Genomic DNA, 21329 nt, shown 5'->3' on the forward strand with positions numbered 1-21329 from the left:
GAGAGACCAACCAACACAGAAGGAAAGGGAGATAAACAGAGTGTCAAACATACATGGAAAAAGGGAAAGATATAAATGGTTATATAACTGGTAGAGGACAGAGTCGGAGACGGAAATAGAAAAAGAGGGAGAAAGCAAACGAATAACAGGAATATATACAAGAGAAAGATGAGAAAGAGAAAAAAGGGAAAAGGGCGAAAGGAAGTATGAAAAGGAAGGACGAGAGAGAGAGAGAGAGAGAGAGAGGTGGTGTGAGGGGCTGACGTGTCTCTCTCTGCCTGATGCCATTTACATACTGGGGAACACCCAGTCAGACTCTCACAGGCTACAGCTTTATAAAGCAGATCCCAGTGAAGGGAGAGTTTATCAGGAACCAGGCCCAGGGACAGGAGCACACACCATGATTTCACACATCCAGATTATTTGGCCCCTGGCATTCTGTGTCGCAGGTACAAAACTCTCTCCTTGTCCTTGAATCTTTAGCTGCTCTCCATTTCACTCCAGTTCCACTGACTTGTGATTGAAGGGAAAATGTTCAAACCAGAGGAATGCTCAGTGTCTCCAACAATCTCTCATTTGACAGGTTCTTTCTGTGACAGTTCTGACTTTACTGTGTTTCTCTCTGACCCCTCAGGTATCAGTGGGGACATCACCCTGACCCAGTCTCCCCCAGTGCTGTCAGTGGGACTGGGCCAGACCGCAACCATCACCTGTACGGCCAGTCAAGACATAAGCAGCTTCCTCAGCTGGTACCAGCAGCGAGAAGGTCAGAAACCCTCTCTCCTGATCTACTATGCAACATCTCGATACACAGGAGTCTCCGACCGATTCACCGGCAGTGGATCAGGGACCAGTTACACCCTGACAATCAATAATGTTCAGAATGAGGATGTCGCTGACTATTATTGTCAGTACAACGACTATAGCAGCGACACTCAACACAGTGATACAAAGCCATACAAAAACCTCAAGACACACAGCACCACCTCGTGCCCTGACACATGAATCAGTTATATAAAATGTATAATAATGGACACACAGTCTGAACTGACACGTCCACAAATAGATACAAATGAAAATGAACAAATTACCCCATGCTGGGATTGTCACTGTCCACGACACACTCCAGTCCCTGTGCTGTCCACCACTCACTTGAAGGCCTCAAGTTTCCCTCTTACACTCCATGGCCACGCGTGAAGATCAGCTTCAAGATTTAATATTGGAAAAACATTTCACAAAGCTCCCAAGCCCAGCTGGACACAGAGAGAGACAGAGACAGAAAGACACATGAATGAGGGAGAGACAGAGAGGTTCAGAAAGAAGCTGAGAGTGAACGAGAGACTGGGAGACAGGGAGAGGTTGAGAGTGACGGGGGGGGAAGCAGAGAGTAGAGGTTTTTGTAAAGCCTCTGCACTGGGAACTCTCACTGTGGTCCACGTTCGGTAAAGGAACCAAGCTCAGACTGAGTAAGTAAACCTCTATCCTCCATTATTACCCTGTCAATACTGAAATACACCTTCTAAAATACAGTTGCTGAATTGTTGAAGGTGTTAGAGGGGAGCTACAGTGAATGAAATGGTTGATTGAGGAGCACTGTGTCTAACAGGGTGTCCAGCTGTATTTCTTTAGTCCCATTGCCCCCTTTGAGCAGCAAGATATAAGTCAGTCAGTTTTACTCACCGTGTGGAGGAGCTCTGTCCATTTGCAGCCTGTGGTCCCATTCCTGCAGCATGGAGTGAAATCAGTGAGTAGCCTCCTGTCAGTCTCAGTGTGACAGACACGGGCAGAGTTTGATGTGAGCTCTGGCTCCCTGTCCCAGTCTCTGATCTCACTGACCTCAGCAGCAGCAGCAGCAGCAGCAGCACAGTGGGACACCGAGCTCCAACCTCCCCCAGCTTTAACTCTGCTCAATCACACAATCACAGAATTGTTACTGTGCACAAGGAGGCCATTCTGCCCATCCTGTCTGTACTGATTCTCTGAATGAGCAATTCACTGAGTGTCATTCTCCTGCCTTCTGTCACCCTGCACATTGTTCCTTTTCAAATAACAGTCTCATTCCCTTTGGAATGTTTCAATTGAAGCTGCCTCCACCACACTCTCAGGCAGTGCATTCCACACCTTAACCACTCACTGGCTGAATATGTTGTTCCCCATCTCACTTTTGTTACTTTCAATAATTACTTCCAATCTGTCGTCTCTCGGTCTCAATCCTTTCTCAATTGGAAACATTTTCCCCCTATTTACTCTGTCCAGGCCCCTCCTGGTTTTAATTCCTCAAACAAATTTCCTCTCAGCCTTCTCCTAAGAAGACAGTTCCAAATTCCCCAATCAATCTGTATAACTGATGTTTCTCATCCCTGGAATGATCTTCAGGAATATTTTTTGCCATTCCTATAAAACCTCACCTCCTTCCTGAGTTATTCACATTTTCTATGGCCCTCATGATTTTATAAACATCTATAAGTTCACTTCTCAGCCTCTTATGAGTCAGCATAAAAAGTCTCAACTTTTTCAGCCTCTCATAGTCATGGAGTCAACAGACCTTTCAGTTCAACTTGTCCATGATAACCAGATATCCTAAACTGACCTCATCCTATTAACCAGCATTTGGCTTACATCCCTCAAAACCCTTCCTATTCATGTACCCATCTCAATGCGTTTTAAATGCTGTAATAGTATCTGCCTCCAAGACTTTCTCTGGCAGCTCGATCCAGACACACACCACCCTCTGTGTGACAAGATACCCCTCAGGTCCCTTTTAAATATTTTGCCTCTCACCGTAAACCTATGCCATTTTTTTTGGAATCCCTTTCCCAAGGAAAAGGCCTTGGATGTAACCCTGTCCATGCCCCTCATGATTGTATAAACATCTATAAAGTCACCCTGAAGCCTTAGATGCTGCAGGAAAAATAGGCCCAGTTTCTTCAGCCTTTCCCTATAGCTCAAACCCTCGAATTCCTGGCCATGTTCTTGTAAGTATTTTCTGCAGCTTTTTAAGTTTAACAGCATCCTTACTATTGCGAGGTGATCAGGATTGTTCACATTATTCCCAAAGTGACCTCACTAATCTCCTGTATAGGTGCAACATGATGTCCAAACTCCTATAGTCAAAGCAATGACCAATAAAGGCAAGTGTACCCAACAACTTCTTCATCACCCTGTCTACCTGTGACCCCACTTTCAAGTCATAATGCATTTGCATCTTCACTCCGAGGTCTCTTTGTTCAGCAACACTCCACAGGGCCCTACCACTGTATAAGTTCTGCCCTGGGTTGCCTTTCCAAAATGCAACATCCCACAGTTATCTAAACTGAACTCCATTTGGCACACCTCTGCCCATTGCCCCATCTGATGAAGGTCCTGCTGTACCCTGAGATGAATTTCTTTACTATCCACGATCTCACCAATTTTGATGTAATCTACAAACTTACTGTAACTCCTATATTCACATCCAAATCATTTCTTTAAATGATAAAAGTAGTGAACCCAGCACCAAAGTTAGTGGCACACAGCTATTCACAGATCTCCAGTCTGAAAAGCAACCTTTTACCACCACTCTCTTTCTCCTCTCTTCGATCTAATATTTTGTATCCCAATGGCTCACTCCCCCTGGATCCCATGTGGTCTAACCTTACTAACCAGTCTATCATGTGGCACCTTGTCAAACACTTTGCTAAAGTCCATATAGACTATGTCTACTGTTCTGTCTTCATCAATCTTCGTTGTCACCTCCTCAATCAAATTCAGGAGACATGATTTCCTATGCATAAAACTACATCGATTATCCAAAGAATGTAAATCCTATCCCACAGAATCCACTCCAACATCTTACCCAGCACTGACATCAGGCTCACTGGTCTATAGTTCCCCTGGCTTTTCCTTACAGTCTTTCTTAAATAATGGCATAACATTAGCCAACCTCTCTGGTTCTCCAGCACCTTACCCATGGTTGTCGGTGATACACATTTCTCAGCAAGGGGCCCAGCAGTCTCTTCCCTAGTTTCCCACAATGTTCTGGGATACACATGATCAGGTCCTAGGGTTTATCTACTACCTTTATGTGTTTTCAGATCTTGAGCATCTCCTCTTTTGTGTGTGATCTCTTTTCAAGACATCACTATTTTTCCAAATTCCCTAGCTTTCTCCACAACAAATACTGACCTGAAATATTTGTTTGGGATCTCACCCATCTCTTGTGTCTTACCAAAATACAGCACTCACATTTATCTGAATTAAACTCCATCTGCCATTCCTCAGCCCACTGGCCCAGTTGGTCAAGATTCCATTGTATTCTTAGACAACCTTCTTCGCTGCCAATAATTAGATTAGAGTCTCTACAGTGTGGAAACAGGCCCTTCGGCCCAACAAGTCCACACCGATCCTCCGAAGAGTAACCCACCCAGACCCAATTCCCTATTAGTAATGCATCTAACACTATGGGCAATTTAACATGGCTAATTCACCTGACCTGCACATCTTTGGACCATGGGAGGAAACCAGAACACCGGAAGGAAACCCATGCAGACACAGGCAGAAAGTGCAAACTCCACACAGAGAGTCATCCAAGGCTGGAATCGAACCTGTGACCCTAGCACTGTGAGACTGCAGTACTAATCACTGAGCCACCGTGCTGCCCCTCCTGAGCCACCACTGAGCCACCGATGCCACCTGAAAATTCACCTGAACACACTCTCCCAACTCTGGGCTCTCCCTGCCCAGTACACTGCTACTATCCCAGTCTACATTCAGAAACTAAAGACCTCCCGCCCATTTATAACAACTCTATCATACTTGCAGGTCTCTGTAAATTCATGCATTTGTATTCCTCCACATCCTTCCCACTGGGAGGTGACTTGTTGACTGCACTGAGGATTCTGTGTTCCTTTGTGTTCCTTTCTGACATTCCCTCCTGGCTCCCACAGCTCTGCCAAGTTAGTTTAAACCCTCTCTAACAGCACTAGTAAACCACCTCACAAGAATCTAATGCACTCCCTCAGGGATCCTCTTTCCAGCCTCACAGTCACCTGTGTTCACCTCCTGATTCTATTCTCACCTGCGTGCGGCACTGGGAGTAATCCGGATATTCCGACTTTTGAGTTCCTGCTGCTTATTCCCTCCAGAGCTCCCGAACATCTGACTGCAGGACCATGTTCCTTTTTCTCCATCCACCACTGGGACCAATGTGGTCTACGACTGCTGCCTGTTCCCCCTCTCCCCTCAGGGTGTTCTGCAGCCGCTCAGTGACATCCTTGACCCTGGCACCAGGGAGACAACACACCATCCTGGATTCCCATCTGCAGCTGCAGAAACACCTATCGATTGTCCTCACTCTCGAATATCCTCTCAGTATCACTCTTCCAGTCTTCCTTGTGCCCTCCTTGACAGCTGAGCACCCCACTGTGTTGCTCGGCACTTGGCTCTGGCTGCACTCCCCAGATGAACCATCATTCTCATCAGGATTTGGAACTGAATCCTGGTTGGAGAGTGGGATACAATCGGGGATTCCGGTATTAGCTGCCTAGTCGTTTTGGACTGTCTGCTGCTCCCCCATTCCCTCTCTCCCTGCATACTCTGAAGCTGCAGAGTGACCACATCTGGAAATGTGCTCTCCACGGAGCTCTCAGCCTCACGGACTCTCCGCACTGACACCAGCTGCTGCTCAAGCTCCGAAACCCGGATCTCCAACTGCTGTCACTGAACACACCTCCTGCTCTCATGGTATTCCAGGAGCTGTGAAGCATTCTGAAGTTCCCACCTAAATGCACACTCTCTCCACTCATTGGTCATCTCTTGGCAATGTTCTGATAGTAAACAGATGCAGCAGGGCTCACAGTCCAGTGGGTTCAATGTTCCAGGGGTTTGGGGAAACTCTCCAGAAGACTTTAAGAAATAGGAGCAGAAATCAGCCATTTAGCCCATTGAATCTGCTCTGCCATTTGATCTTGGCAGATATGCTTCTCACCCCCATTCTACTGCCTGCTCCACAGGAACTTTCCATCCCCTTAACAATCACGAACCTATCTATCTCTGTCTTAAATAAACTCAGTGACTTGGCCTCCACTGTCCTCTGCAGCAATGGGTTCCACAGATTCCCCACCCTCTGGCTGAAGATATTCTTCCTCATCTCAGCTCGAAAGAGTCGGCCTTCATTCTGCGGCTGTGCCTTGGTTACCGAGTCACTCCTGTTTTTGGAAACATCTTCTCCCCATCCACTCTCTCCAGGACTATCAGAATTCAGTAAATTTCAATAAGATCCCTCCTCATCCTTCTAAACTCCATTGATTACGGACCCAGAGTCCTTTCACACGCCTCATATGACAAGCCCTTCATCCCCAGGATCATTCTTGTAAACCCCACCAATGCCAGCACATTGTTTCTTAAAATACGGATCCCAAAAATGCTCACAATATTCCAAATGCAGTTTGACCAGAACCTTACACAGCCTCAGCAGTACATCTCTGCTCTTGTATTCTGGCCATATTCAAATGAATGCTATCTTTTCATTTGCCTTCCCAAGCACAAACTGGACCTGCGAGTTCACCTGAAGAGAAACCTGAATGAGGTTTCTGCTTTAGATTTCCAAAGGCTTTCCTTATTGAGCAAACAGTTTTTGCATTCCTTCTTGTATTCTATCTGCCATTTCTTTGCCCACTCTCAGAGCCTCTCCAGGACCTTTTGCAGCCTTCCCACTTCCTCAACACTACCTGTCCCTCCACCTATCTCATGTCGTCTGCAAACTTAGCAACAATGTCTTCACTTGCTTCATCCAGATTGTTCATGAATAACGTGAATAGTTATGGTCCCAATATTGACACCTGCAGAACTCTACTCGTCACCAGCTGCCATCTTTCCTCACTCTCTGCTTTATAACAACCTGCCAGCCCCAGTCCTCAGTCCATGCCAGTACATTGCCCCTAAAACTATGGGTGCTTATTTTACGTCAAATACCTTCTGGAAATCCAAATACATTACTTCCTCGGACTCTCCTTTGTCTGATTGGCTCATTGCCTCCTCAAAGAATTCTAATAGATTTGCCAGGCATGTCCTCCCCTTGATGAAACCGTGTTGACTCAGCCCTATTTTACCATTGCACTTCCAAGTCCTCTGCAATTTCATCCCTAAATTGAATTCTAAAATCTTACCAACAACTGAATCCAGGCTAATTGGCCTATAATGTACCATCTTCGACCTCCCTCCCTTCTTAAGCAGGGTTGGTATGTGAGCCATTTTTTTATCCCTTACCCCCACCAAATCTCCACCTCCACACCCTGACTCCATTGATTCCTTAAAGATCATCACCAATGCCTCCACACTCTCCTCAGTGATCTCCTTCAGAACACACGGGTGTAGTTCATCCAATCTGGGTGAGTTATCCATATTCAGACCTTTCAGCTTCCTCAGCATCTCCTCCTTAGTAATGGACACTACACTCCCCTCTGCCCCCTGACAGTCTTGAAGTACTGGAACGCGGCTGGTGTTTTTCATGGTGCAGACTGATGCAAAGTACTGATTCAATTCCTCGGCTATTCCATCATTTCCTACTATTCTTTCTCCAACCTCATTTTCCAGTGATCCAATGTCTTTTTATATATCTGCTAAAATTCTTGCAATCTTCTTTTGTATTACTGGCGAGCATACTCCAACATTTCACCTTCTCCACCTGTAATGCTTTTTTAGTTATCCTCTATAGGTTTTTAAAGACTTCCTAATTCTCTGACTTTACTATTCTCCACCACATGGGATGCATTTTCTTTTGCTTTTATGCTGTCCTAGACCTCTCTCATCAGCCGTGGTTGCCTTGTCCTCCCCTGAGTATGTTTTTTTTTCTTTTTTGGGATGAATTCCTACTCTACTTCCTGAATTACTCCAAGAAACTCTGCTGTTTGCTGCCCCACCATCTTACCTGTTCGGCTCCCCTTCCAATCAACTCTGGCCAGCTCCTTCCTCATGTCTTTGTAGTTCCCTTTACTCAATTGAAATACTGTTCCATCTGATTGTAGTTTCTCCCTCTCAAGCGACAGGGAGAATTCAATCATATTATGGTCATTTATCCACAGGGATACTTTCACCTTGAACTCACTAATCAGGTTTGCCTCATTACACATCACTGAATCCAGACCTGCCTGTTCTGTAGTGACTCAACCACAAGCTGCTCCAAAAACCATCTCGTCGATATTCCTTGAAATCCTTTTCTTTAGACGCACTACCCAGTCCACCCATCCATTGAGGTCTACCCTGACATTTACTTTATGCCTTTTCTGTATACTGATTGATTTTATTCCCCACACCCTGATTACTGCTTGGAGACCTGAACATAACCTGCATCAGATTCTTTATTGCGGTTCCTCAACTCTACCCACACAGATTCTACACCTTCTGACTCTCTACCACTTCTTGCTATTGATTGAATTTTATTTCACACTAACAAGGCAACTCTTCCCCCCTGACCATCTGCCTGTCCTTTTGATAGGACATGTATCCTTGGATATTTAGTTCCCAGCAGGGATCCCCTTACAGCCATGTCTCTGTGATACTCACAACATTGTACCTGCCAGTTTCAATCTGCACTACCAGCTCATTGTGTATACTGTGTGTATTTAAGTACAACACCCTCAGCCCTGCATTGACTGCCCTCCTTCCCATCATTGTCCTCTTATCTGCTGTGTTTGATGTTCGACTCTTGTTCCTTTCTGTACACTCTGTCCTCGTACGTCTTCTAGAAACTTGAATAACCTCGCCTGAGCCCTCCTCCACTTTAATTAGTTTAAATTCCTTGTACACTCAATTTACCTTAATTTATGGCATTACTTTATCTACCTTATTCGGAATGATTCTTGCATTTAGATACAAACCCTTTAAGTTTGTTCTGTTATTGATTTTCCCTGCACTTCTTCAGTTCCTTTGATATTGAAAAAATCCGTCCCTATCTTTTATTTTCTGGTAACAATCAATCCCATCACTAACCAGCAATCGTACCTTCTCCTTCACTTTCTGTTTTCTCATTTTCCATCCAAGTGAACCAACTTACTTTATCGTTGTGTTGACTTCAGGCATGGTGGCTCAGTGGGTAGCACTGCTACCTCATAGCACCAAGGACCCGGGTTTAATTCCTGCCTTGGGAAACTGTCTGTGTGGTGTTTGCACATTCTCCCTGTGTCTGTGTGGGTTTCCCCTAACTGCTCTGGTTTACTCCCACTGTCCAAAGATGTGCAGGTCAGGTGAATTGGCCGTTCTCATTTGCCTATAGTGTTCGGTGAAATAGTCAGGAGTAAATGTACGGAAGGTTTCTCATTGGGCTGCTGTTCGGAGGGTTGATGTGGACTTGTCAGGCTGAAATACTATTTCCACACTGTAGGGAATCTAATCAGGCCAATATTTATCATTAATCCAACATCATTAATGCTTTTTGATATCATTGCTTCTCGTTGGATCTTACTGTGTAGAAACTGGCTGCCACGTTCCTGACATTGCAACTGTGACTGCTTTTCAAACAAAACTGTCTGTAAATGTATTTGGAAGACCCTGAAATGTTAAGGGCTGGATTGATGCCCATATCCCTCTAAACTCTTCCTATTTACATATGCATACCTTTTAAATGTTGTAATTGTACCAGCCTTCACCACTTCTTCTGGCAGCTCATTCCACACATTTAACACCCTCTGAATGAAAACGTTGCCCCTTAGGTCCCTTTTAAATCTTTCCCCTGTCACCTTCAGCTTATGCCCTCCAGTTCTGGACTCCCCCACTCTGGAGTAAAAATATTCTCTATTCACCCTATCGATGCCCCTCATGATTTTATAAACCTCTATACGGTCACCCATCAACCTGCAATGATCCAGGGAAAACAGCCTCAGCATATTCAGCCTCTCCCAAGAGCTCAAACCCTCCAACCTTGGCAGCATCCTTGTAAATCTTTTCCAAACCATTTTAAGATTCACAACATTTTCCCTACAGCAGGGAGACCAGAATTGCACACAGTATTCCAAAAGTGCCCTAACCAACGTCCTGTACAGCGGCAACAGCTCCCAACTCCAATACTCAATGCACTGACCAATAAAGGAAAGCAAACCAAATGACTTTGTCACTCCCCGCCAAGTCCCGCACCCCCCTCCTCCCCGCTCCGACCTGCAACTTCACTTTCAGTGAACTATTCTTTTTTTTTGGATGAACTGGGAGTCTTCAGTTGTAAAAGATGCCATTCCATGGCACTGTTGGATGATGAGCAGGCAGTTCCCCCTGGTGTCCCTGATCAATATATATCCCCCAATCAAAATCACTGAAAATCTATTTCTCTGCTATTTATCACACTGTGTTTGGGATCTAGCTGTGCACAGTCTGCTGGAAAGATCCATTTGGACATCTTGAGTTGGGGACAGGTGCGACACAAATGCAAGTCTTTCTTTTAGATTGAAGGCTCCTGATCAGGACATTCACCCATTGTCTGTGCACTCTCACCTTCCAGGGGCATGGGGTCATGAGGAGCAGTGACCCAAAGGACACTGAGACTCTTTGCAGTCTCACCCTTGACCTCAGCCCAGCAGTGTGCAGTAAGGTTTGAAATGTAATCTAGAACATAGAACACAGAATAGAGAAAATAGAAAAATACAGCGCAGTACAGGCTCTTCGGCCCTCGATGTTGCGCCGACCGAAGCCGACCTAACCTACACTAGCCCAATAATCTCCATATGCTTGTCCAATGCCCGCTTAAATGACCATTAAGAGGGAGAGTCCACCACTGCTACTGGCAGGGCATTCCAGGAACTCACAACCCGCTGGGTAAAAGGTCTACCCCTAACATCTGTCCTATACCTAACACCCCTTAATTTAAAGCTGTGTCCCCTAGTAATAGCAGACTCCATATGCGGAAAAAGGTTCTCACTGTCAACCCTATCTAAACCCCTAATCATCTTGTAAACCTCTATCAAATCTCCCCTAAACCTTATTTTCTCCAATGAGAAGAGCCCCAAGTGCCTCAGCCTTTCCTCATACGATCTTCCTACCATGCCAGGCAACATCCTGGTAAACCTCCTCTGCACTCGTTCCAATGCCTCCACATCCTTCCTGTATTATGGCGACCAAACCTGCACACAATACTCCAGATGAGGCTGCACCAGAGTCTCATACAACTGCAACATGACCTCAAGACTCTGGAACTCAATTCCTCTACCAATAAAGCCCAGTATGCCATATGCCTTCTTCACAGCACTATTTACCTGGGTGGCAACTTTCAAAGATCTGTGTTCATGGACACCAAGATCCCTCTGCTCATCCACACTACCAAGTAGTCTACCATTAGCCCAGTAATCCATCTTCTTGTTACTCCTACCAAAGTGAATGACTTCACACTTAGCTACATTGAATTCCATTTGCCACCTTACTGCCCAGCTCTGCAACTTATCTATATCGCGCTGTAACCTACCACATCCTTCTTCACTGTCCACAACTCCACCGACTTTCGTGTCATCCGCAAACTTGCTCACCCAGCCTTCAAGCCCCTCCTCCAGGTCATTTATAAAAATGACAAACAGCAATGGTCCCAAAACAGATCCTTGTGGAACACCGCTAGTAACTGCGCTCCAAGATGAACCTATACCATCAACTACTACCCTCTGTCTCCTTCCAGCCAGCCAATTCCTAATCCAAACCTCTAATGCACCCTCAATGCCATGTCTCCGTACTTTTTCCATTAGCCTGCCATGGGGTACCTTATCGAACGCCTTGCTAAAATCAATATACACCACATCCACTGCTTTACCCTCGTCCACTTCCTTGGTCACCTTCTCAAAGAATTCACTAAGGTTTGTGAGGCACGACCTGCACTTCACAAAACCATGCTGACTATCCTTGATCACATTATTCCTATCTAGATGTTCATAAATCCTATCCCTTACAATTCTCTCTCAGACTATGCCCACAACAGAAGTGAGACTCACTGGCCTATAGTTACTCGGGCTATCCCTGCTCCCCTTCTTGAACAAGGTGACCACATTCGCTATCCTCCAGTCTTCTGGCACTATTCCTGTAGACAACGACGACATAAAAGTCAAGGCCAATGGCTCTGCTATCTCCTCCCTAGCTTCCCAGAGGATCCTAGGATAAATGCCATCAGGCCCAGGGGACTTATCTATTTTCATCCTTTCCAGTATTCCCCAGACCTCTTCTCGACCTACCTCAAGGCCATCCATTCTAATCACTTGTGACTCAATTTTCACATCAGCAACAGTGTCCTGTTCCTGAGTGAATACTGACGAAAAGTATTGATTTAGTGTCTAACCAATCTCCTCCGCCTCCACACACAACTTCCCACTACTATCCTTGACTGGACCGATAACTACCCTAGTCATCCTTTTATTCCTGACATACCTATAGAAAGCCTTTGGCTTTTCCCTAATCCTACAACCCGAGGACTTTTCATGTCCCCTTCTCGCTGACCTTCGACACAGACACCCCAATGTGACTCGTTCCCGAAGTGTGTGGAGCCGATTCTGCTCCAATGTTCTCAGATAAGGCTCTCCTGATCTGTGGGTGATCGGAGGTTTGTTAAAGAGGTATCGAGCTCCATCCCACTTTCCAGCTCTTGCGCCATAACTCCTGAGGTTTCACTGTTTGAAGTGAATATCCAAGTGTTTTCTCAATGTGATGAGTGTTTCTGCCTCTCCCACGCTTTCAGACAGTGAGTCCCATATCCCAGCTTCTGGGTGAAAACAAATACCCTCAACTCCCCTCTAATCCTGCCCCCAACTGATTTCAATCTCTCCCCATGGTTGTTGCCCTCTGTGCTGGTGGAAATCAGTCCTTCCCACCCACTCTGTCCAGGCCCCTCATCATTTTACACACCACAATCAAATCTCCCCTCAGCCACCTCTGTTCCAAAGAAAACACTTCCAGCCAAACCAATCATTCCTCAAAGCTCAAAGTCCCCATTCCAGACAAACTCCTCGCCCGACCCCATCTCTAATGGGATCACATCCTTCCTGTAATGTGGTGACCAGAACCATACACTTTTCCCTCACTGTGCTCTAACTGGCGTTTTATACAGTTCCAGAATAAACAAACTCCTTGGTTTTGCTGTCAACCAATAATGAGATAAGGGAGGTGATGGTCTAATGGTGTTATTGCTGAACTGTTAATCCAGAGATCCAGATAATGTTCTGGGCACCAGGGTAAGAATCCAGCAGATGGTGGCATTCAAATTCAATCAAACAAAATCTGGAATTAAGAGTCTAATGACGACCATGAAACCATCATTGATTGTCAGGAAAAAGCCATCTGATTCCCTGATGTCCTTTAGGGAAGGAAACTGCCATCCTTACCATGTGACTCCAGACCCACAACAATGTGGTTGACTCTAAACTGCCCTCTGGGAGATTTGGGATGGGCAATAAATGCTGCCAATCCAGCAATTGCCTCATTCCATCAAGGGAAAATGAAGAACAGTTTATCCCATGTGTCTCCTTACCACCTTACTGACCCGCATTAATCACCATGGCCACATCTTCCACCTCCACAAACATTTGAGTTGCAGCTTCAAATTGACAAGAGACATTCCTTCATTATCTGAAAAAGAGATAGAAACATCCAAACCTGGAGCAGCATTACGCCATTCGGCCCGTCAAGCATGTTCCACCATTCAATATGATCATGGCTGATCATGCAACACTGTCCCCATTTCCTGCTTTCTCCCCACATTCTTTGATCCCTTTAATCCAAACAAATATATCTAATTCTTTATTGAACACATACTGCATCAAATTCCCTTTTGCTGGTAAAATGGATGAGAATTATTGGGTTGTTGTTTTTTGACCAGTATGAACACAGTGGGCTGATGGGTCTTTTGGGTCTCTCTGACTCGATGATTCTATTATTATACTTTATGAATAACTGAGTACCAAGCACTGACTCCTGTGGCATCCTAAGTTGTAATTACCTGACATTCAGAAAAAGACTCCTTCTTTCTGTCCTGTCTGCCAACCAGTTCCCAATCCATGTCAGTACATGACACCCAATCCTCTTGTTCATTTGGTCTAGATCTGGGAGTCCCACCCTTACTCATTGTGGGAACAGATTCTGAACAATCTCTGTCTCATCCTTCGAGGGCTCCCATTGTCTTGACACTGATTTCCCACAATGCCGCTTGTTCCGATCCACTTTTCCCAAAACACCACACAGTTGAGTAAAATGAAACCTTGAACACTTGCTCCATGGTTCTCTATTTCCATCCCTCCTCTCAATCTCACTGAGTTCTGATCACTGTCACTGAAATGCTCCCCCATTGACAGCCCTTCCAGCTGCCCACATTCATTTTATAAACAATGGTCCAAAACTGTCCATTCTCTCTCTGCTGCTTCACCATCACTTTCTCTGGAGCAGTTAGGGATGGGTCATAAATGCTGGCCCTGCCAGTGACACTCACATCCCAAGAAGCAATTTGAACAATGCCTGGTCGTTTGTTGGGTTTATTCTGTATTGACGACAAATGTTCAAAAAGATTGCATGGACAGTGAAGGGTTGAATTCCCTTCCAGTGGCAGGAATTAAAATTGTTTCTCTTGTCTTTCAGGCCGTGAGAACTCTCAGCCAAAGCTGACCCTGCTGCCCCCCTCCCCGGAGCAGATAGATGCCAAGGGCACTGCCACCCTGGTGTGCCTTGCCAATCACTTCTATCCCGATGAGCTAGAGGTGCAGTGGAAGAAGGACGGTGCAGTCATTTCGGACGGGGTTCAGACCAGCAACTACCTGCGAGCTTCGGACAGCACCTACAGTGTCAGCAGCCTGCTGACCCTCTCTGGGTCTGACTGGGAGTCCAACGCTCGCTTCTCCTGTGCCCTCACCCACGTGACACTCCCCTCTCCCCTCAGCAAGAGCATCAGGAGATCAGAATGTGTGTAGAGTGTTTGAGACAGTCCACAGAGGAGACACAACTTTAAACAGAACAGGGCTGAGCTGGCAGGACAAAGGTCATTGTCAGCACTGAATTTCAACTCTCTTCCTTCTTGGGACTGGCTCAGAGACACTTCTGATGTTTAGATGTTAAAGCAGATCATTGGGGTAGCGGCAAGAGAGCTTTACACTGTGTCAGACCTCATATTGTCCTTGTCCTGGGAGTGTTTGTGGGGACAGGATGGCCTTGTGATGTCAGCCGTACAAACCAATGTGTACCTCAGAAGTCTCTGCTTCAGTAAACCATATCTCCTTCCTGCTCAGCTGCGAGTTACAATTTAAGGTTTTATCACTGATTAAAGGGACAGGATTCTCATGTTATTGAGAAAATCTCTCCAAGTGTTTTCCTCAAGCTCCATTGTGGCTGTGAATTTGAGCAGTTTCCTCTGTCTGGGCTGTTAATTGCAGTTTTTTCTTTCTGTCAATGTGAATGTGGAAAAGGGAATAAAAGTGAAGATTCAGTTTCTGTCTCTGCGTACTTTGGAAATAACTGACCTCCACCTCCACCCCTCCCCCCTCAACTCTGAGTTGATTGGCTGTATTTCAGCAGGTCATTGTCACAATTGGTTACTTGGCCTTTCAATCAATTTCAATTCTCAATCATCAGTCATTTACAAATGATCCCTTTAATCAGGAATTTATGTCGATTTCAAAAAGAACAGAAACTGAAAATTGTTAGGACTCAATAAGTACAATCTGATGTATTCCCTCTTCACTCTGATGGTCCAGGACCAGCTGATGGGATCGAACTGTGCAATCTCCGCTGTATGTCGAATAGCCCCCGAAACAATCTTCAGCCAATCACAGACATTGTTGGCTGAGTGTGTCTCTCTGAGTGTGAGTGTTTAACCTCATACTGCCTGTCGATGTCTCTCTGAGTGTGGGTGTGTTATGCAGAGAGACACCCACAGACAGCATTCAGTAATACACCCACATTCGGCGAGACACCTATCCATAGCATGGAGTGTGAGTGTGTTACTCAGTGAACATAGAACATAGAACATCGAAAAATACAGCGCAGTACAGGCCCTTCGGCCCTCGATGTTGCACCGACCGAAGCCGACCTAACCTACACTAACCCAATAACCTCCATATGCTTGTCCAATGCCCGCTTAAATGACCATAAAGAGGGAGAGTCCACCACTGTTACTGGCAGGGCATTCCATGAACTCACAACCCGCTGAGTAAAAAGTCTACCCCTAACATCTGTCTTATACCGACCACCCCTTAATTTAAAGCTGTGTCCCCTAGTAACAGCTGACTCCATACGCGGAAAAAGATTCTCACTGACAACCCTATCTAAACCCCTAATCATCTTGTACACCTCTATCAAATCTCCCCTAAACCTTCTTTTCTCCAATGAGAACAGCACCAAGTGCCTCAGCCTTTCCTCATACGATCTTCCAACCATGCCAGGCAACATCCTGGTAAACCTCCTCTGCACTCGTTCCAATGCCTCCATATCCTTCCTATAGTATGGCGACCAAAACTGCACACAATACTCCAGATGAGGCTGCACCAGAGTCTTATACAACTGCAACATGACTTCAACACTCTGGAACTCAATTCCTCTACCAATAAAGCCCAACAAGCCATATGCCTTCTTCACAGCACTATTTACCTGGGTGGCAACTTTCAAAGATCTGTGTACATGGACACCAAGATACCTCTGCTCATCCACACTACCAAGTAGTCTACCATTAGCCCAGTAATCCATCTTCTTGTTACTCCTACCAAAGTGAATGACTTCACACTTAGCTACATTGAATTCCATTTGCCACCTTACTGCCCAGCTCTGCAACTTATCTATATCGCGCTGTAACCTACCACATCCTTCTTCACTGTCCACAACTCCACCGACTTTCGTGTCATCCGCAAACTTGCTCACGCAGCCTTCAAGCCCCTCCTCCAGGTCATTTATAAAAATGACAAACAGCAATGGTCCCAAAACAGATCCTTGTGGAACACCGCTAGTAACTGCGCTCCAAGATGAACCTATACCATCAACTACTACCCTCTGTCTCCTTCCAGCCAGCCAATTCCTAATCCAAACCTCTAATGCACCCTCAATGCCATACCTCCGTAGTTTTTCCATTAGCTTGCCATGGGGTACCTTATCGAACGCCTTGCTAAAATCCATGTACACCACATCTACTGCTTTACCCTCGTCCACTTCCTTGGTCACCTTCTCAAAGAATTCAATAAGGTTTGTGAGGCACGACCTGCCCTTCACAAAACCATGCTTACTATCCTTGATCACATTATTCCTGTGCTGCCTGTCTCACAGAGTGCATGTGTTGCTTAGTGCTGCCTGGAGGTGTCTCTTTCAGTTTAAGTGTGTTGCTCTGTTAAAAATCACACAACATCTCAAACATCAAAAACTGTAAGTACAACAAACTTTTATCCACCCACCTCCATAACCAGCGCTCCTCAAACATTCCAGAAGATTCCCCTGGCCTCGGAAACGCCATTAGCCATACGGCTGACGCAGCTACCACCCCCACGCTGAGTGATGATGTCACTTCCGCCCACATCATGGCCACTCCCACAGCCACTTCCGGCCCTCACATCATCGCTGATGCCACACGCTCAGTGACTTCCGCCACCCCTACTGCCATGATCACCACCACTTCCGCCTCCACCAGCGCTACTTACCTGCATTCTGCTGACATGCCCCCCACAGACCCCCCTGTCACTATCCCCACACCCCAGACCCCCGAGGTCAACATTACCCCAGCTCCTGCCTCCACCCCCATTCCCCCCACCATCACACCCACTCCAGGTACTGGCTCCTACCCGACTCCCAGCTCCAGACCCACACCAGATCCCAGCTCCCGGCCCTGCCGAGTTTTGACCATCCCTCCAGACCTCCCACTCACTGAGGACGAACGATCAGTCCTCAGCAAAGGACTCACCTTCATCCCCCTCCGTCCACGCATCAATGAATTTAATACACGACGTGACATCGAACAATTCTTCCGTCGCCTCCGCCTCCGAGCTTACTTTCACAGTCAGGACTCCCGCCCACCTTCCAAGGACCCCTTCGCCCACCTCCAATACACTGCATCCACCTGGACACCCCACGCTGGCCTATTACCTGCCCTCGACCTCTTCATTTCCAACTGCCGCCGGGACATTAACCGCCTCAACCTGTCGTCCCCCCTCCCCCACTCCAAACTCTCACCCTCACAACGCACAGCCCTCCAATCCCTCTACTCCAATCCCAACCTCACCATTAAGCCAGCAGATAAAGGGGGCGCAGTGGTAGTCTGGTGCACTGACCTCTACTCCGTTGAAGCCAAACACCAACTCGAGGACACCTCTTCCTACTGTTCCCTCGACCATGACCTCACCCCCCATCACCAAACCATCATCTCCCAGACCATACAGAACCTCATCAGCTCAGGAGATCTCCCACCCACAGCTTCCAACCTCATAGTCCGGGAACCCCGCACTGCCCGGTTCTACCTCCTTCCCAAGATCCACAAGCCTGACCACCCTAGCCGACCCATTGTCTCAGCATGCTCCTGCCCCACTGAACTCTTCTCTACCTACCTTGACACTGTCCTATCCCCCCTAGTCCAGGAACTCCCCACATACGTTCGAGACACCACCCACGCCCTCTACCTTCTCCAAGACTTCCGTTTCCCTGGCCCCCAACGCCTTATCTTCACCATGGATATCCAATCACTCTACACCTCCATTCGCCATGACCAGAGCCTCCAAGCCCTCCGTTTTTTCCTCTCCGGACGTCCCCAACAGTACCCTTCCACTGACACTCTCATTCGTTTGGCCGAACTGGTCCTCAACCTTACCAATTTCTCCTTTGAATCCTCCCACTTCCTCCAGACCAAAGGCGTAGCCATGGGCAAACGTATGGGCCCCAGCTATGCCTGTCTCTTTGTTGGCTATGTAGAACAGTTGATCTTCCGTAATTACACTGGCACCACTCCCCACCTCTTCCTCCGGTACATTGATGACTGCATTGTTGCCACCTCGTGCTCCCACGAGGAGGTTGAGCAATTCATCAACTTCACCAACACATTCTACCCTGACCTTAAATTTACCTGGACTATCTCTGACACCTTACAACCCTTCCTGGACCTCTCCATCTCCATTAGTGACGACCGACTTGACACTGACATTTTTTACAAACCCACCGACTCCTATAGGTACCTGGATTACACCTCTTCCCACCCTATCTCTTGCAAAAATGCCATCCCGTATTCCCAATTTCTCCGCCTCCGCCGTATCTGCTCCCAGGAGGACCAGTTCCACCATAGAACACACCAGATGGCCTCCTTCTTTAGAGACCGCAATTTCCCTTCCCACGTGGTTAAAGATGCCCTCCAACGCATTTCGTCCACATCCTGCACATCTGCCCTCAGACCCCACCCCTCCAACCGTAACAAGGACAGAATGCCCCTGGTGCTCACCTTCCACCCTACAAACCTTCGCATCAACCAAATCATCCACCGACATTTCCGCCACCTCCAAAAAGACCCCACCACCAGGGATATATTTCCCTCCCCACCCCTTTCCGCCTTCCGCAAAGACCGTTCCTGCCGTGACTACCTAGTCAGGTCCACACCCCCAAACAACCCACCCTCCAATCCTGGCATTTTCTCCTGCCACCACAGGAACTGAAAAACCTGTGCCCACACCTCCTCCCTCACCTCTATCCAAGGCCCTAAAGGAGCTTTCCACATCCATCAAAGTTTCACCTGCAGATCCACCAATATCATTTATTTTATCCGTTGCTCCCGAAGTGATCTCCTCTACATTGGGGAGACTGGGCGCCTCCGAGCAGAGCGCTTTAGGGAACATCTCCGAGACACCCGCACCAATCAACCAACCGCCCCGTGGCCCAACATTTCAACTCCCCCTCCCACTTTGCCGATGACATGGAGGTCCTGGGCCTCCTTCACTGCCGCTCCCCCACCACCAGACGCCTGGAGGAAGAACGCCTCATCTTCCGCCTCGGAACACTTCAACCCCAGGGCATCAATGTGGACTTCAACAGTTTCCTCATTTCCCCTTCCCCCACCTCACCCTAGCTCTCAACTTTCAGCTCAGTAACTGTCTCCTTGACTTGTCCGGACTTGTCCAACCTGCCTAGCTCCTTTTCCACCTATCCACTCCACCCTCTCCTCCTTGACCTATCACCTTCATCTCCTCCCCCACTCACCCATTATACTCCATGCTCCTCTCTCCCCACCCCCACCCACCTCGAGCTTATCTCTCCACGCTTCAGGCTCACTGCCTTTATTCCTGATGAAGGGCTTTTGCCCGAAACGTCGATTTCGCTGCTCGTTGGAGGCTGCCTGAACTGCTGTGCTCTTCCAGCACCACTAATCCAGTACTTGGTTTTCAGCATCTGCAGTCATTGTTTTTACCAGGTTATAGTCCAACAGGTTTAATTGGAAGCACACTAGCTTTCAGAGCACCACTATGGTGATAGTGGAGGGTTCGATTGTAACACAGATTTTGTCACGATCTGTGTTACGAACATAATTCAGTATTACGATCGAGCCCTCCACTATCACCTGATGAAGGAGCGTTGCTCTGAAAGCTAGTGTGCTTCCAATTAAACCTGTTGAACTAAAACCTGGTGTTGTGTGATTTTTAACTTTGTGCACCCCAGTCCAACACAGGCATCTCCAAATCCTGTCTCACAGAGTGCGTGTGTTTCTCTGTGCTGCCTGCAGGTATCTCTCGCAGTGTGCTTTTGTTACTCTGTGCTGCCTGTAGGTGTCTCTCTCAGTGCGAGTGTGTTACTCTGTGCTGCCTGTAGGTGTCTCATCAGTGCGAGTGTGTTACTCTGTGCTTCCTGCAGGTGTCTCTCTCAGTGTGAGTGTGTTCCTCTGTGCTGTGCTGCCTGCAGGTGTCTCTCTCAGTGCGAGTGTGTGACTCTGTGCTGCCTGCAGTTGTCTCTCTGAGGTATGTGTCTCCGAGCGATGGATTGGGAACGGGCTTTGTGCTGGGGATTGAAGATCAGGATTTAATCTTCTCAAATCATGAATGAAAAACAGTTCAGCTGATTCAGTCTGAGATGGCAGTTCATTCAGATGGCCAAAGGTAAAAATCACACAACACCAGGTTATAGTCAAACGGGGTTTATTTGGAAGTAGAAGCTTTCAGAGCGCTGCTCCTTCATTAGGTACCTGGAGGGCAGGATTATTGGACACAGAATTTGCAGTGAAATTGAGATTGCAGTTGAAAAAGGTAAATATTAAGAGTGTTTTCTCAGTAAGGGAGGGATTTCAGAGACAGTGGGCACTGTGTTCCCCAATGCGTTGCTCAATTACAAGTGGATTTTCTGAATCCAGAGTCAGAGCAGTCATGACTGCCTGCCCAGCCAATGCTGGCTCCCTATAGTCATATTTC

The 21329-nt window shown here is 46.9% G+C and overlaps 1 long non-coding RNA gene across 1 annotated transcript; it reads left to right on the forward strand.

Moving 5' to 3' along the window:
- Positions 1 to 1433: 1433 nt before the first annotated feature.
- On the forward strand, positions 1434 to 15404 carry LOC140479540 (uncharacterized). The gene is made up of 2 exons (XR_011961062.1): positions 1434 to 1466; positions 14563 to 15404. It is a non-coding gene; the product is annotated as an uncharacterized lncRNA (long non-coding RNA).
- The last annotated feature ends 5925 nt before the right edge of the window (positions 15405 to 21329 follow it).

The sequence above is a fragment of the Chiloscyllium punctatum genome, chromosome 7 (genome assembly GCF_047496795.1).
Source record: "Chiloscyllium punctatum isolate Juve2018m chromosome 7, sChiPun1.3, whole genome shotgun sequence".
Lineage (NCBI taxonomy): Eukaryota > Metazoa > Chordata > Chondrichthyes > Orectolobiformes > Hemiscylliidae > Chiloscyllium > Chiloscyllium punctatum.